We start from the raw sequence: 11,641 nt of genomic DNA, 5'->3' as shown, positions 1-11,641 counted from the left end.
GGGAGGGGGGCTCCAGGACAGCCAGGCCACCGGTCAGCGGGGGCGCGCGCGCGATCTGGGGGGGGGGGGGGCTATTGTTTCGGTAGCAGTCCGCGGTGTGGGCCATGTCGCGCGGGGCAGCCACCATCGTGCGCATGCGCGGACCCCCGACCAGAAGTGCAGGGCCCTGTATCAGCAGCCGGAGCTGCGAGGGCTACTCCGGTGCCCTGCTAGCACCCTGCAAATCGGAGAATCACACTGGACTTTCTCCAGGTAAGTCCAGAGTGATTTGTGGTGTCTTTTCGCGGGCGTGGGTCATAGCCCCATTATTGGAGAATCCCGGCCCACATTCTTTGTAGACATGGGCCGGGAGTCTCCGAGCGTCCGCGCCGCAATCGCGCTCGGCACGGGGCGTCAGACACTCGCGATCGGGTCCGATGCCTTCCCGCAATTCTCCGGGGACCGGAGGATCACCGCCACTCGCACGTGCGCGGTCGACGCGGCTCTGGTCGGGGGCCATTAAAAGAGGCCCCCGTGACAATTCTCCACCGACACCTGGCCGAGTTCCCGCCAGCGTGGTTCACTGATGGTTCTACCCGGCGGGAGCTCGTGGTGTCGGCTGCAGACTCAGTCCACGGCCGCCCTGGAGGGGGGTGGGAGGATCCGTCACCGGGGGTGACATCCAGGATGGCTAGGCTCGCGATCGGGGGCCACCGATCGGCGGGTGCACGCAATCTGGGGAGGGCCTATATTGTCGGGGCCTGCCCACTGTGTGGGTCTGCCATGTTGCGCGGAATGTTCTCCAGGAAAGTCCAGAGTGATTCGCACCCTTTTTCTCGCAGGCGTGGGGACATAGCTCCATTATCAGAGAATTCCACCCATGATCTCCAGCGAAGACCAGGAGACTCATGTCATACCAAAAGCAATGTATTTCTTTCAATCTGCAGCAACAGTGAATTAATGGCAGATAATCATAAAGATAAACGGACAGTGCCACTAAAGATAAATGACACAGTGATAACAGTCAAGCTCAACACTGGTGCAAGGACCAACCTCATCAACCGGTCTGATGTAAAAAATTTGCCAATTCAACCAAAAATAGTTACCTGGGGCGACATTCTCCGACCCCCCGCCGGGAGATTCGGCGGGGGCGGGAATCGCGCCGCGCCGGTTGGCGGGCCCCCCTGCTCGATTCTCCGGCCCGGATGGGCCGAAGTCCCGCCGATAAATTGCCTGTCCCGCCGGCGTAAATTGAACCACCTACCTTACCGGCGGGACAAGGCGGCGTGGGCGGGCTCCGGGGTCCTGGGGGGGGCGCGGGGCGATCTGGCCCCGGGGGGTGCCCCCACGGTGGCCTGGCCCGCGATCGGGGCCCACCAATCCGCGGGCGGGCCTGTGCCATGGGGGCACTCTTAGAACTGTTGCATCTTCACTATGGCGGAGGCGGAAGAGACTCCCTCCACTGCGCATGCGTGGGAAACTGTCAGCGGTCGCTGACGCTCCCGCGCATGCGCCGCCTGGATATGTCATTTCAACGCCAGCTGGCGGGGCACCAAAGGCCTTTTCCACCAGCTGGCAGGGCGGAAATTCCTCCGGCGCCAACCTAGCCCCTCAATGTTGGGGCTCGGCCCCCAAAGATGCGGAGCATTCCGATCCTTTGGGGCGGCGCGATGCCCGTCTGATTGGCGCCGTTTTGGGCGCCAGTCGGCAGACATCGCGCCGTTTCCGGAGAATTTCGCCCCAGATCAGTATTGTTAAGAGATTATAATGGTAACGAAATCCCGTCGTTAGGAGCATGTGAGATTGATGTCGATGTCAAAAACAAAATGTACAAGTTGAAATTTTCTATGGTGGCGGCGGACTGCGAGTCCTTAATTCGAGTTGAGCAATGTGAGGAGTTACAGCTAATCCGACAAGTCAATAGGTCTCGAACAGGCCCTCATTCCTCAGGAGACTCCGTACTGAATGATTTCCCTGAAATTTTCCAAGGTTATGGTACGTTACCATACAAGTACAAGATTCAATTAATGGAAGATGTAAAGCCTGTGATTCATGTGCCGAGACGTGTGCCGGCGCCATTAAGGGTGAAACTAAAGGCAGAGTTAGAGAGAATGGATACGCCTTGGATGTCATCAGGCGTATTGAAGCCCCTACAGATTGGGTAATTCCATGGTCTGTGTAAAGAAGTGTAATGAGGACTTAAGAACCTGTATGGCTCTGAAGGATTTGAATCTCAATATTTAAAGGGAACACTACCCTATACCAAAAAGTGCAAAAAGAAAGCCGAAGACACGGTCTATTGGCCGAGCATCCTCTGGGATATCGACACAATGGTATGAAACTGCACGCGGTGCTGGAGAGTGAACATCTACACACAGTGCGGGAAGCAAACACAAGGCACAGGTACAAACTGCTTCAGCTCTAAGTGTTGGAGAAATCTGCTAATCCTGAAGCAGAGAAGTAACCTCTTTGTCAAAAAAAGGAGCAAGGGAGAGATTTCAAGCCAAATCCACAAAGAAGCTTGCCGATGAGTCTACAAAATGCCTCAAACCACTGTGATGCAACCACCAGAAGAAGATGCAACAGACCTGAAACATCTGAAGAACATATGGAACAACTACAACAAGAGGATGATGCATCAATACACGAAGAACATCAAACTCAAGCAACAAACATTGAAGAACATGAAGAACCGTTGCAAGTTCAGCTGACACTGAGAAGGTCTACAAGAAGAAGGCGCAAGCCAGAAAGACTGAACTTGTAATAGATTGTAAAAAAAATAATTCTGAACATATATATAGTTATGCATATCATGATGAAATGAAAAAGTAATTTAATGCATGTAAATAATTTCATTTTTTCAAAGGAAAGATGATGTGATGATATGCATAAGTCAAGTTTGTACATAATGTTATGCACGACTCCTGACCACTAGGTGACAGTGTACATTCATCATGTGACCCTATGGTCTGGGAGTTGGGAGTCGGTCGTGCTGGAGGATAGACATTTTTTGCAGTAGCTCTAGTTAATTAGTGTTAGGAGTTTATTATTTTATTTATCCTAGTTATCTCATCACGCAATTGTTATACAATAAATTATTTGAACTAAATGATCTGTAGTTCACCTTTGGCCAGTCTACAGAACATGACATGCGTCAGTTACAATGCTCCAGGGTTTTGAGTATGGGGAGAAGGCCAGTCATCTTCATGTGAGATGCCTAGGATACGCAATAAGAGCAGCAATGTTGTCTCTACCCCGCTCCAGGTCAACGCAGCTTTTAGATCTTATTATGGTGACCTGTAATAAGTCAGAACGCCCTGCAGATAAATTGATCATGGCTGACTTCTTGGACGGTCTGCATATCCCAACTGTTGAAGTGGGCAAGAGCAGTGAAATAGGTTCCCCATTACGCTTAGACGAGATTTTAAACTGTATTGGGGTGTTGCAATCCGGCAAGGCCCCGGTACTGATGGCTTCCCTGTTGAGTATTACAAAAAAGTCTTGGTACAGCTCATACCCTTAATATTGGAGATGTTTAACGACTGTCTCGGGGTTCATTCCTTCTGACCCTCAATCAAGCCACAATCTCTTTACTCCTTAAGGGGGGACAAGGACCCAGTCGAGTGTGGTTCATATCGATGCATTTCCCTTTTAAACACGGATGTTAAGCTGCCGGCTACGGTCCTGGCGCTCTGGCTGGAGTCTTGCTTCCAGGTATAATTTTGGAGGATCAAACAGGCTTTGTGAAGGGCCGACAATTGTCGGTCAATATTAGTTACCTTTCAAACGTTATTCCTTCCCCTCCCCAGCACTCGGGCCTGAGGTGATGGTATCTCTGGGTGCTGAAAAAACATTTAATAGAGTAGAATGGGATTATCTATTTGAGATCAACGAGAGAGTTGGATTCAGCCATAAATTTATCTCTTGGATTCGTCTGTTGTATCATGCCCCTGCTGCCAGAATTTGCATGAAGACTCTGCACTCAGATGACTTCCCCTTGAGTAGGGGCACTAGACCGGGCTGCCCTCTTTCCTCACTTCTCTTTGCCTTGGCAGTAGAGCCTCTCTCTATAGCATTGAGGGCCTCTGATCAATGGAGGGGTATTTGTCGGGTTGGACCCAAATCCCTCCATAAACAGCACAATGAAGACGCATAGTACATTTGGCTTCTTCTCTGGTTATAAAGTGAATTTAGGTAAGAGTGAGTGTTTTCTGGTGAGAATCTCCAGAGGTGGAACAATCTCCCTCTGTCTCTGGTGGGTAGGATCCAAACAAGTCAAATGAATGTACTTTCCAGGTTTTTATTTTTCTTTCCCTATTTTTTGCCCAAATCCTTTTTTATCAAGGTTAACAGACTGTTTTCTATTTTCACTTGGGCGGGTATGAGTCCCAGTATCTGCAATGTTCAGCTCCAGCAGGACAGGTGGATAGAGGCTTGGCTCTCCCAAACCTTTTGTGTTACTATTGGGCTGTTAACATCCAAAACATTTTGCAGTGCATTAGTGACCCCGACTTGATTTGCGGCAAATTGGAGGCTCTTCATCCCATAGTTACTGCACCGCTACCCTTCTCGCCTGCTAGATTTTCCTCAAATTTGGTTGTGGGTGTCCCTTTAAGAAAGGTTTTGTTTGACTACATGTTTTGTGATGTAATTTGTGGGTAGAGCTTGGCTGTGGCTGTCAGGTGAAATGGGGTTTAGTGTTTTAGTTTCAGTTTTGGTTTGTCGGTTTGAACTGCAGAAGAGCAGCAGTATGTCCCTGTTTTCTCTGTTTTTATTTTAAAGCTGAGCCGGTGAACTGAAAGCCCATTGGGTGTGGCAAACTACCTTGGTAACTTTAAAGATAGAGTTGCTTTCCGGAAGGAGTTTTGAATCTGCTGGTTGGAGGTGGGACCAGAATCTCAGGGGACGGACCCGTCCCATTCAAGTGAGATTACAGTGTGCTGGGCCACGCCCTTGAAAGGGGTTTTGGTTTTATTGGATTTTGTATTGAATTGGAACAGTTACTAAGGGGGATTCATTAAGAGTTATATACAGAGATTACTGTAGCTGTTGTGTGTGTTTTTTCATGTTTGTAATTGAGAACAACTTCTTGCTAAGTGTTTTATATGTTAACTACATTCTTAGAATAAACTTTGTTTTGATAAAAGCGACTAGGAAGTCTGATGAATCACACCTGAAGTGAAGGCTCTTGTACTCATCCTAGTCAAATTTAACATAAAAGTTATAGGTCAGGTGAACTTCATAATACACTTTGGAATTTCTAAGCTCTGGCCTGTAACAGTGGTCTTATACCTCAGGATTTGCAAACAATTTTGGGAACACTTCAAGCTTTTTTCTATGTCTTCTTTAGCCCCATATTTGTAACACTCACTTCTTCTTACCTTCTGGTTTGGATCCTTCATTTAAATCTTGGAAGGCAAAGGGACTTGAGTATTTCAGGGACCTATTTGTAGAGGGGAGATTTTCCAGCTTCAGTTACCCAATTCTAATCTTTTTTGTTATTTTCAGATTCTGGACTTTTCCCGTAGCGTTTTTCCTTCCTTTCCTTTGGCCTTGCTCTCCTCCTTGCTGAAGATAGACTTATCCTTGGCTCAATCTGGCAAGGGATATATTTTGGACCTATATTGCTATATTCTCTTGTCAGATCCTGCCCCATTGGGTGGGGTATGGGCAAGATGGTTGAGGGAACTGGACTTTATACTTACTGATGAGGCTTGGAGGGAAGCCCTCTTCAGGGTGGCACAGTGGCACAGTGGTTAGCACTGCTGCCTCACAGCACCAGGGACCCGGGTTCAATTCTGGCCTTGGATGACTCTCTGTAAGGAGTTTACTGTTTCTTCCCGTGTCTGCATGGGGTTCCTCTGGGTGCTCCAATTTCTCCCACAGTCCAAAGATGTGCAGGTTAGGTGGATTGACAATGGTAAAATTGCCACTTAGTGTCCAAAGATGTGTAGGTTAGGTGGGTTGTGGAGTTAGGGCGGGTAGTTGGGCCTAAGTAGGATGTTATTCCAGAGGATCGGTGCAGACTCAATGGGCCGAATGGCCTCCTTCTGCACTATAGCGATTCTATGATTCGTAAGGGTGAACTCCATGTCCTCTTGTATCCGATTGAGTTTAATAGGCCATGATAAATTGCCCTTAGTGTCCACAATTGCCCTTAGTGTTGGGTGGGGTTACTGGGTTATGGGGATAGGGTGGAGGTGTTGACCTTGGGTAGGGTGGTCTTTCCAAGAGCCGGTGCAGACTCGATGGGCCGAATGGCCTCCTTCTGCACTGTAAATTCTATGATAATCTATGATAATCTATGAATACAGTTCAAGGAGTTACACAGGACGTGCTTAACCAAGGAAAGGATGAGTAAGTTTTTTCCTGGACGTGGAGGACAAGTATGATCGTTGTTCGTTTGTCCCAGCTAACCTTACACCTGGTCCTGACCCAAACTTGACAGCTTCTGGGTTTCTTTTTTCAACACTATATCGGAGATTCTCCGGGTACGTCTAGTGTCATGTCCATTGGGTAGCCATATTTGGGGTCTCAGACTCACCGGCTTTTTGCTCTGGGATAGGGGCTGATGTTGTCACCTTTGCCTCACTGGTAGTCCGGAGGCGGATATTGCTTAGCTGCCGGTTTCCCATCCTAATCAGTGCTTCTGCCTGGCTGGGTGATTTAATGACATTCCTGCACTTAGAAAAACTTAAATATTCCATCAGGGGGTTGGTGGGGAAGTTCTACCTTAGATGGCAACCATTTATTTCCTTTTTTAAGGATCACCATCATCTGTTCGAACAAAGAAAATTACAGCACAGGAACTGGCCCTATGGCCCTCCAAGCATGTACCAACCATGCTGCCCGTCTGAACTAAAACCTCCCACCCTTCCGGGGTTCGTATCTCTCTATTCCCATCCTATTCATGTATTTGTCAAGATGCCCCTGAGACGTCACTATCGTCCCTGCTTCCACCACCTCCCCCGGCAACGAGTTCCAGGCACCCACTACCCTCGGTGAAAAAAACTTGCCTCCTACATCTCCTTTAAACCTTGCCCTTCGCACCTTTAATCTATGCCCCCTAGTAATTGAAGAATCCTCTCCAATAATTTTTCTACCACAGATGTAAGGCTCACCGGCCTGTAATTACCTGGATTATTCTTGCCACCCTTCTTAAACAAAGGAACAACATTGGTTATTCTCCAATCACCCGGAATCTCCCCTGTAGCCTATACAACGTTTTCTCTCAAGGCCCCAGCAATTTCCTCCCTGACCTCTTTCAGTATTCTGGGGTATATCCCAACAGGCCCTGGGGACTTGTCTACCTTAATGTTTTCCAAGACCACCAATAGCTACTCCTTTTTGATCTCAACATGACCCAAACTATCTACATCACTTCCCCAGACTCATCATCCACCAAATCCTTCACTTTGATGAATACTGATGCAAAGTACTCATTTAATACCTCAACCATTTCCTCTGGCTTCACGCATAGATTCCCTCCCCTGTCCTTGAGTGGGCAAACCCTCTCTCTGGCTACCCTCTTGCTCACTATATATGTATAAAAAGCCTTGGGACTTTCCTTAATCTTGTTGGCCACTTTTCTTGACCCCTTTTCGCCCCCCTGATTCCTTGCTTAAGTTTCTTTCTACTTTCCTTGTATTCCACACTTGCTCTGTGTGTTCCCAGCCTTGACAAATGCTTCCTTTTTCTTTTTGACTAGGCTCACAATATCTCTTGTCATCCAAGGTTCCCGAAACTTGCCATACTTGGGAGGTATAGTTATAGTGTTTAAGTTTTAGTTTGTCGGGCAGCGCGGTGATGCAGTGGTTAGCACTGCTACCTACGGTGCTGAAGACCCGGATTTGATCCTGGCCCCTGGTCACTGTCCGTGTGGAGTTTGCACATTTTCCCCCGTCTGTGTGGGTTTCACCCCCACAACCCAAAGATGTGCAGGTTAGGTGGATTGGCCATGCTAAATTGGCCCTTAATTGGAAAATTAATAATTGGTTTTCTAAATTTATAAAACAAAAGTTTTATTTTGTGTTCTTGATTGAGGATTAGTTTGTAACTTTTTTACATTGTACCCGTACATTTTTGTTGGTTGATTGTTTGTAATAAATGGAAAGAAAGATGGAATAAAGATGGCGCCGGAGCGAGGCGACTTCTTGCAAGCTTTTACTCTCGTTCTATGCTTCTAAAACTTCATTCTAACTCTTTTAAACTCTCGAACAATGTTCTAATTCAATTACTTACAGATTTAGCGAACTTTAGGACCCTGGAGACACCTGAAACTGACGACCTGAAATTGACCTGGACCAGCCGATCACCTGTGAGCAGCTGCCGGAGCTGCAGTCCCAGGCCTGGGGATTCCCCTACAGAGGCTGCCAGAGACCAGGAAAACGCCCTAGAAGCCAGGGCCTTCCCTCTACAAGCTCCCAGAGATCTGGAAAACACTGCAGAATCCGGGACCTCCACTATGCTGCTCTCCAATGACCAGACCAGCATTGCAGCAGCTGCAGCACCCCTCCCCCAGCTGACAACCCCACTGACCCGGAGAGCTGTAACCCCCTGCAGGCCCCAAGCACTCCTTCCACTCCCCCCCTCTAGTCACACCACACTCCTAAAAATCAACTCCCACAGCCTAACAATCACTAATACTGCTCTTTTAAATTTACTTGTGTGGTGAATACTGTTAAGTCGCCAGTGCACTGTGATATCATGTTACTGCTGTATCGTGTTACATTATTGTTTAACCCTGTGGGCTCCACCTATGGGCCATTGTACGGCTTCACCCACAGGGGGATATGTCGGGGCATGTACGGGCTCACCCATGGCTCCACCCCTTACAGGAAGTATAAAGGCAGCTGACCTGCGGGGCCGCATTCATTGTTGTACCGGTCACAGGCAGGCTCAGTTGTAAGCTGATTAAAACCACGGTTTACTTCTCAACGTGTCTCTCAGTGAATTGATGGTCACATCAATTTAATCAGCTTAAATATTACTATGGAATCAGCCCTCAAACCTGATAGACTGGAACTCGATCCACAGGCCGCGGAGGCGAGAGAAATTTTTTCGCACTGGCTTTGATGCTTCAAGGCCTATCTCGCGTAGTCTACACCATCCGTCATGGACGAACAGAAACTGAGTCTTCTCCACGCACAGGTGAGCCATCGTATTTCTGTCGAGCTCGACGGCGCCGCGTCCTATACAGAGGACTTCGCACTACTCGAACGCATATATGTACGGCCCGTGGACGAGGTCTACGCACGACACATCTTCACCACTCGCCTCCAGCACCCCGGGGAGTCGCTAGATGACTACCTACGTGACCTCAAAGCCCTCGCGCTCAACTGTAACTACCAGGCCGTTGCGGCCCCTCAGCATATGGAGCTCGCTATCTGAGACGTTTACGTGGCGGGGGTCCGCTCGAACTATGTAAGACAGCGCCTGCTCGAAAAAGGGGCCCAGGACCTGGAGGTCACGGTAACACTAGCTCCCTGGAAGTCGCGTTTCAGAGCCTTACTGTGTTCCCCGCCGACCACACGACCCCCTCGTGGGCCCCCGACCAGAGACTACCCCAGGCTTGTGCCGTGTGGCCGCCTGCCCACCATGGGGGGCTGCCCTGCTATTTTTGCGGCCAGTCCCAACACCCCCGACAGCACTGCCCGGCCCGCAACGCGAACTGTAGTAACTGCATGCGAAAAGGACACTTCGCCAAGGTCTGCCTGGCCAGGTCTAAAAACTCTAACTCACAGACCCGAACCACAGACCCACAGGCCCGCAGACCCCGCAAAGTGGCAGTGTGTCTGCCGCCTCCGCACAACAACACGTGCGACTCATGGGGGCCGCCATCTTGGCCATCCTCCCCCACGCGGCTGGCCACGTGCGATCCATGGGGGCTGCCATCTTGGGCGCCATCATCCTCATCGCCCGCCACACTTGACCAACGGGGGCCGCCATCTTGGGCGCCATCTGCTACACTGCCCGAGATGTACGAACGACATGGACAGCAGCTATCGCGGGGCCACCCCAGCACCTCCGATCACGCCGCCGGCTACCCCCAGCTCAGCGCGGTCACCCTGAACCAGTCGCGACCGAAGCACCTCCGGAGCTCCATGATGGCCGTCCGGGTAAACGGGTACGAGACACCTTGCCTTTTCGACTCCGGGAGCACAGAGAGCTTCATTCACCTGGACATGGTAAGACGTTGTTCGCTCCCAATATTCCCGATGCGACAAACTATCTCCCTCGCCTCTGGGTTGCACTCGCTGCAAATCCAAGGGTGCACTACTGCAACCCTAGCGATCCAGGGCGCTGAGTACGCTAATTTTAAACTATATGTGCTCCCAGACCTCTGCGCTCCTCTCCTCTTAGGACTCGATTTTCAGTGCAACCTCGGGAGCCTAACTCTTAAATTCGGGGGGCCCTGCCCCCGCTCACCATATGCAGCCTCGTGACCCTAAAAATCGGCCCTCCCCCCCTCTTTGCGAACCTCACCGCCGATTGTAAGCCAATAGCCACCAGAAGCAGGCGGTATAGTTTGCAGGACAGGAAGTTCATTAGGTCCGAGGTCCAGCGTCTCTTGCGGGAAGGGGTCATAGAAGCCAGCAATAGCCCCTGGAGAGCTCAGGTGGTGGTCGTCAAGACCGGGGAAAAGTTCCGGATGGTGGTTGATTACAGCCAGACCATTAACCGCTTTACGCAACTCGATGCGTACCCCCTTCCCCGGATTTCAGACATGGTAAATCAGATCGCGCACTACCGCGTGTTCTCTACGGTAGTTCTGAAGTCTGCATATCACCAGCTCCCAATCTGCCCGGAGGATCGCCACTACACGGCGTTTGAGGCAGACGGCCGCCTTTTCCACTTCCTCCCGGTCCCCTTTGGCGTCACAAACGGGGTTTCGGTGTTCTAACGAGCAATGGACCGAATGGTGGACCAGTACGGGCTGCGGGCCACGTTTCCGTACTTGGACAATGTAACCATCTGCGGCCATGATCAGCAGGACCACGACGCCAACCTCCACCGATTTCTCCAAACCGCCCAAAAACTCAACCTCACCTACAACAAGGAGAAATGCATTTTCCGCACAACCAGGCTAGCCATCCTTGGCTACGTCGTGGAAAACGGGGTCCTTGGGCCCGACCCTGACCGTATGCGCCCCCTCGTCCAATTCCCTCTCCCTCACTGCCCCAAGGCCCTGAAGAGGTGCCTTGGATTCTTCTCCTATTACGCCCAGTAGGTCCCCCAGTATGCGGACAAAGCCCGCCCACTATTTAAGGCCACCATTTTTCCACTGGCAGCTGAGGCTCGCCAGGCCTTCAACTGCATCAAGGCGGACATCGCCAAAGCTGCAATGCGCATGGTGGACGGGTCCGCCCCCTTCCAGGTGGAGAGCGATGCCTCAGAGGTCGCTCTCGCTGCCACTCTCAACCAAGCAGGCAGACTGGTAGTGTTCTTTTCCCGCACCCTCACCACCTTTGAAACTCGACACTCCTCGGTCGAAAAAGAAGCCCAAGCCATCGTGGAAGCCGTGCGGCACTGGAGGCACTACCTCGCTGGTAGGAGGTTTACCCTCATCACCGACCAACGATCGGTAGCCTTTATGTTTGACAATACGCAGCGGGGCAAGATCAAGAATGACAACATCTTGAGGTGGAGGATCGAATTCTCC

The sequence above is a fragment of the Scyliorhinus torazame genome, chromosome 1 (assembly GCF_047496885.1).
Source record: "Scyliorhinus torazame isolate Kashiwa2021f chromosome 1, sScyTor2.1, whole genome shotgun sequence".
Taxonomy (NCBI): Eukaryota; Metazoa; Chordata; class Chondrichthyes; order Carcharhiniformes; family Scyliorhinidae; genus Scyliorhinus; species Scyliorhinus torazame.
This window is presented reverse-complemented; position numbering follows the sequence as displayed.